The sequence below is a fragment of the Numenius arquata genome, chromosome Z, assembly GCF_964106895.1.
Source record: "Numenius arquata chromosome Z, bNumArq3.hap1.1, whole genome shotgun sequence".
In the NCBI taxonomy this organism is placed as follows: domain Eukaryota; kingdom Metazoa; phylum Chordata; class Aves; order Charadriiformes; family Scolopacidae; genus Numenius; species Numenius arquata.
In genome coordinates this window covers 36,158,218-36,164,217 of record NC_133616.1, presented here as the reverse complement: position 1 = coordinate 36,164,217, position 6,000 = coordinate 36,158,218, and the positions used below count along the sequence as shown (strand labels likewise).

Genomic DNA, 6,000 nt, shown 5'->3' with positions numbered 1-6,000 from the left:
CTACTAGGGGACGTTTTGCCTTTCTGAAAACTAGTTTCCAATTATGGTGTGACACTGACTGATAATAATTGAAATATTGTGTTAGCCAAAAGAGGACTTAGTAAATTATTTGTATATTAATATTAGACTTTTTATTTAATGTTGGACATAAGATGAATGAACTCGTTTACCTGAGAGGCGTTGTACTGTAGGAAAAGAGAGGGAAAGTAATTAGGTTTTTATAGTTTACAGTAACAAAGCATGCCTAAATACTGGCCAAAAAACAGTAAATTATTAAAAAAAAAACTTTAAAGCCAAGAAAAACTCCAAAGCAGATAGTTAACAACCAATAGCGGTTGTCTGTGGACGACAGTTTAAGCAGTATAGCTCAGGACAGGATGAAGGCATTTGAATAAGGAATATTTTGATATATCCTGTAGAGGGACCCTGATTACTGCTGATACAGTGCGCTGGTATAGAATGTGATCAACATAAGGCAAATAAGCAACTCTGTTCAATTTCCCATTCTTGAAAGTAAAAAAGTTCATTTCCTGGTAGAGATGCACATTTCAAAAACACTGCTTGGCACTGCAAAGTGTGAACTGCTACTGCACTGCTTACAAGCCTTATCAGCTGTATGCATGTCTGTGATACATAACATATTTGGCTATATTGATGTTGAGCAATACCATGGAAAGCAGCTATTCAAATTACCTGCTCCATTCTTTTAGTTGGAAGTGAGATTAATTTTTTTGGGGTGGAGAGAAGCTTATTTCCATTTCAGCCACAAAAGAGTTAACATAACTAGATCCAGATAACGATCAATTGATAAATGACGATTGAACCACATAGTATTAGATTGCCTGTTTACTATTAGACCTTTTTCAACAGATTTAGCCTCCGTGGTCTCTGGAATACTAGAAAATGTTCAACACTGACAAAGAAAGGAAACAAAACTAAATAAGAGCATCACAATGTGTAAGGGGGTCAAATAATTTGAGACAACTATCTCATTAGACCAAGCCAAACATTTATGCATGTAAGCTAGGCTGTTTTCTGTTTTCTTTTTTTTTTTTTAATTAAGATTTTAAATATGCTAATTCTTGAGTATTAACTGTATCTTGTACATTATTGAACATGCATGGTCATGTTGTATTCTGTATAGAAGGAGAGAAGTAACGTACTAAATGACTAAATATGTGGCAGATGCTGCATCAGTGTGTATCCTTACATTGGAATACACACACAGTAGCAATGCAAAGGTGGTAATGTTGAACAGATTTATTTCTTAAAAGTCTGTACTTAACACGTTCATGTACTGTGTGAATCTCCTTGTCATATTTTGTTTGTTTGTTTATCACATGCTAAACATATTTAGTCCAAATATGCTTTCATCATGCTTTTAAGAGGAGGGTAAGTTATTTTGCGAAACGCATTTCTCTCCTCTTTAAGGATAATATTTTGTCTTATATTTCTAGTTTGTTAAGGCTGTTATAACTTGCTAGCTCGCGCATTGTATAAGCACAGACTGTGTGCAAGTGCAGCTGCAAATTTGTGTCTTAGTGCCAATCTTTCTTTTTAAATCACTAAAATTTTGAATATTGTTTTCTGTTACCTATTTTCATTCATTAATTATTTTCAATCCAACTTCTGGAAATGTAAGTATTTTTAAAATTTTTCCTATGCTTTAAGAAAAATTGTTTTCGTGAGTACAAATAACATGAAGTTATGAAATGTACATAACTTGCAAGCAAAGTTTGGCATGGTTTGAAAGAACTGTTTAATGAAACTTTTCCAGCTATACATAGTAATGTTAGAGACATTTCTTTTTTAAATATCTAAGTATAATGCTGGCTTTCCACATGTTTTTTAGAAGCAAACAAACCCCGAGCCCCATCAGTTTTCCTTGGAGTTGTAACTTAATCTCAAGCAGGTTTTTAGTACAAAGATTGGAGCATGGCAAGAAGAATGATTTAGAACAAAACAAAACCTTGCAATCCCTCCCTCCTCTTACCTCTCAACTCACACCGCACTGCTATTTGCATACTGTTGAATGAATAACTTTTCTCAGAATAAAAGGAAAACCTACTTCATTATGACAAGGAACTGTATGTGTCTTAGAAAAATTAGGATTGATTATACAGGTTTGGAATATTAATAGCAAGTATGATGGTATTTATTTTTGAATTATTTTCTTAGAGAATGGGAGTGCAAGAAAATGGCATCTCCACATTCCAGAGCAAATTTAGATTTTGGTGGAGTGAGAGGAGAAGAGGAATAGTCTCCTAAATTACCTGTGAGAAGTTTATGACACGGCCACTTGACTGCATTGTTTTGCCTATGCACCTTTTGTCCATGTAAAAGTGTGTGATTTGCTTGAAAGGGGTCATCCCATTCTGTATACAGAGGAATGTCTGATAACCTCAAAGGGCATAAATCTTAACTTTTAAAAAGGAGTGCTTCTTTGGATCACTTTGATCAGTGACAGGTCGAGAATGAGCAGAAACCCTTGGCTTCTCTTCCATGCTCATCTGGTTAAGTCCAGGGCACCCACTGCCCATTCTAGTTCTGGCAAGGAGTTGTTAACAGCAGAAAAGAAGGTCTGGATTTGATTGATTAAAAAAAGCAGGCTTTTGTGATTGTCTGCTTTCATAAATGTTTTGTGCATTTGTCAGAATAAGAAATGTCATTTTTCTTCATCCAGTTACCTTAAGGGCTGTAATGTTCTAAAATACTTTTAAGTCATTTCAGAAATGAGACTGAAAGAGAAATGGCTGTAACCCACAGTGACACAAAATGCCAGAGCCATATACTTTTTGTGAAGAAAGAAATACGTTTAATCTGTTTCAGATAAAAAGGTAATAGCCTTTCCAGAAGCTTTTTTATAATGTGAGAGTGAAAATGCAGTATATCAGAATTATAAATGGATCTGTGCGTCATTATATAGTAATTTAGGATTCACTCAATGATGTAACAAAATTAACAACATAATTTCATTGTGTAACTGTATCTTATTAAAGAACAACTGTCTGACATTCTCTTACAGTTGCTTTATTTAACTTCATGCAAATATTATTAGTAGTGACATTTCTCTATTGTACATTAGATTCTCTCATTAGCATGATGTGTTAGTTATCACCAGAGAAATCACTTCTAGATAGGTGAGCGGGAAGCCAAGAAAACTAAAAATTAAATCAATGATGTATATTAATATAGACACGTCTGTTCATGAGAGATATGGTACAGTAAATTCAACTTTTTTTCCTTGAATAAACGCATGCTTATTCCGAGGAAAACTAAATAATACTTACAATATGTAGAGTATGCGTTAATATTGCTAGAAATATTAAACTGTATACAATGTGCACTGCCTGTTTTGAGCTGTACTTGTATTCTTCAATCTAATAGTTCCTAACATTGATGTAGACATAGGCACGTAAACTGTTTATTGAACCAGTATTTAAAAATAGGAGTGTAGTGTAATGTCTAATGAATTGAAGGTGAAAGCTTTTTAAATGTTCCTGGGTTGCTGGTCATAGAGGTTGTATGCAATTTTAACATTTATTAAGTAATTAACTGTTTTACTGTACCATATAACTATTCTTTTAGTATAGGTGTACATGCAAAAAGAGTTAAAACTTAATTTGACAACAGGCTATAATTCCATACATTCATTTATTATGAACATTAGGAGGGAAGATTAACATTGGTAAAATACATTTTGCATTTTTACCGTATTGTTTACGGTAGTTAACAATCACCTTTATCAGTAATGATCAGCAAACATTTTTTATTTTTTTTTTAATCTCACCATTTTAAAGATTAGCTGACCCCAGGTGGGGTTTTTTTTTTGTTGTTTTTCATGAATAAGTTTATGTGCTAGTATGAAGTCAGAAGCTTTATCAGTTTACATTGTCTCATTTCAGACACTTGCTTTAATTTCTTTGGGTATTTTGGTAAAGCCTGGTTTGGACCTGTAGTGGTTCATGTCCTTTTAGCAAATTAAAATTATTTGCATCAAGAATATTTTGCTGCTTCTGATGTGCCTCAGAACAGAGGCATTAGAAAATATTGTATATGAAAAAAGCTCAGGATGTTTTGTATGTCATATAGCACTAGACATAAAAATATGTGCAGTGATAGATACATGGCTATGTGCAAAATACATGATTAAAAATAAAAAAAAACCTCAATAGCTTCTCATACTGTGTTCAGTACTTGCAGGAGAACTAGAACAGCACAATGTTTCCCGTTCCTCTGTATACATCTTAATTTTGCACATATATACATACAGTGTTTGAACATATTTGTGCCATTGTATGTTTTAGTTGATGATGTGCTAAGAACACTGTCAGATCTTTGCTTAACTTTGAGATATCTATGCATAAAACTGTAAAATCTGCATGAAGCATTGAAGCATATATTAAAGCACAGTCAAATATATTGTGCAATAAGCCCCTAGTGTTTAACAGTTTAAAATGTACAGTTTTTCTATTTTCCATTTTTCTATTTTGTATTTCAGTAGTTACTTATTCATGTATTGTTTTATGGGGATTAGATTAATGTAGTGACAGAACAGATTTGGTATATAACAGCAGCAGAGTCTCCTGCTCTTATGTCAGGGTTAAGAGCCAAGGCAAATCTTCCCTAACTAATTAGATGCTGAGTAAGGCATCTTAGTGAAGTTGGGGCAAAAGTGAATGGGTCACAGCTGAGGCAAGATTGCAAGGACTGTAGTGATAGTGAAAGCATTCGCATTTGCCAGGTCGTTGTGACACTGTGCTGATTGCAAAGGAACACTCTGTTCACTGATACAGAACTGCCGTCATAAAGTACAATCAGAAACAAAAGCTTTAAAGAGCTTTTACTTTTTACTAGAAATGTTGAATATATATGCTGTGCATAGCTTTCTTTTCTCAGGGTTGTTTTTTTTTTTTTTTTTTTTTTCTCAAACAATAGTGCTTGTGATTTTGTAAAAGGCTTTGCCTTGTAGACTAATGGTTCTTCGCAGTTTAGAAGAATTTCCAAACTTGGGGCTCCCAGTATACCCAGGAGGTGATGAATCATACTGGCTCAAAAAAGAGAAGGCTGAAACAGAGAAGAGGGGAAAAAGGGAGAATTCCATTGTTGCTGTCTTTTAATCTTTTAGTTCAGAAAGAGAATCATTAATGCAGCTTTTTACTATAATTCAGAAAGTATAATGACAAAATTTCAGCATCCAGATAAACTGTAATCAAGGGATTTATTTTTTGCACACCCTGCCTGTAGAAAGGGCTAAACTTAAAAAGCAGTTTTATTAAAGTCTACGTGTTTATATATAGAGTTTGTCAATGAGGCAAAATGCATTCTTTAGCTTAACATCAGTCTGTCTAATAAATGTCCAAAACAAGAGACTGTACATCAGCCTATGGACAAGCATCTGTTGCTTTGTTACTGCTCACCCCACTCATTATAGTAATGCCCTAATGCCTCCTTTCCCTTACTGAAAAACTATCTTCTAAATGATTTTCCTTCACTGACAAAGAAAACAGTGCCACTTGTATGGCTGTGTCGCACAACATTCTGTCATAGAGAGGCCATCTCTTTCGGCGGGCGGGGAGTGAGCATCTCAGAATTGCTTTGATCGGTGTGAACTTGCCAACAATGTACCGTTGATGCTATTCTGACTCTCTTGGGAAGCCATTGCATCCCTATCCTCTACTGATGATGCGTGTCTGTGCACTTGTGCAAGGGAAAGGAGAGAGTGTCATCTGCCACTTAACGGAGCATGGGAGTTCAGAAGAGAAAATGACACGATTACGATCCTGCCATTCCTTCTCATGCACAACACAGAAGTCAGCAAGCTTTTCTGATAAAGCGAACAACAATAAGTGATACTTTAAGAAGCTTTATGGAAAGTAAGAAAATTCATACTGGGGTTGTCATTAAAGATTAAATGTACTGTCACTGGCAGGTAAACTTACTGTGGTATTTGAGATGATGTTTATTTGGAAGTGGACCACAACACAAATACATCAGTAG

General features: G+C 34.6%; 1 protein-coding gene across 1 annotated transcript in view; it reads left to right on the top strand.

The window, feature by feature from the left end:
* Positions 1–6,000, top strand: part of BNC2 (basonuclin zinc finger protein 2) — a 235,648-nt gene that overhangs the window by 1,093 nt on the left and 228,555 nt on the right. The gene's annotated exons all lie outside the window — the stretch shown is intronic.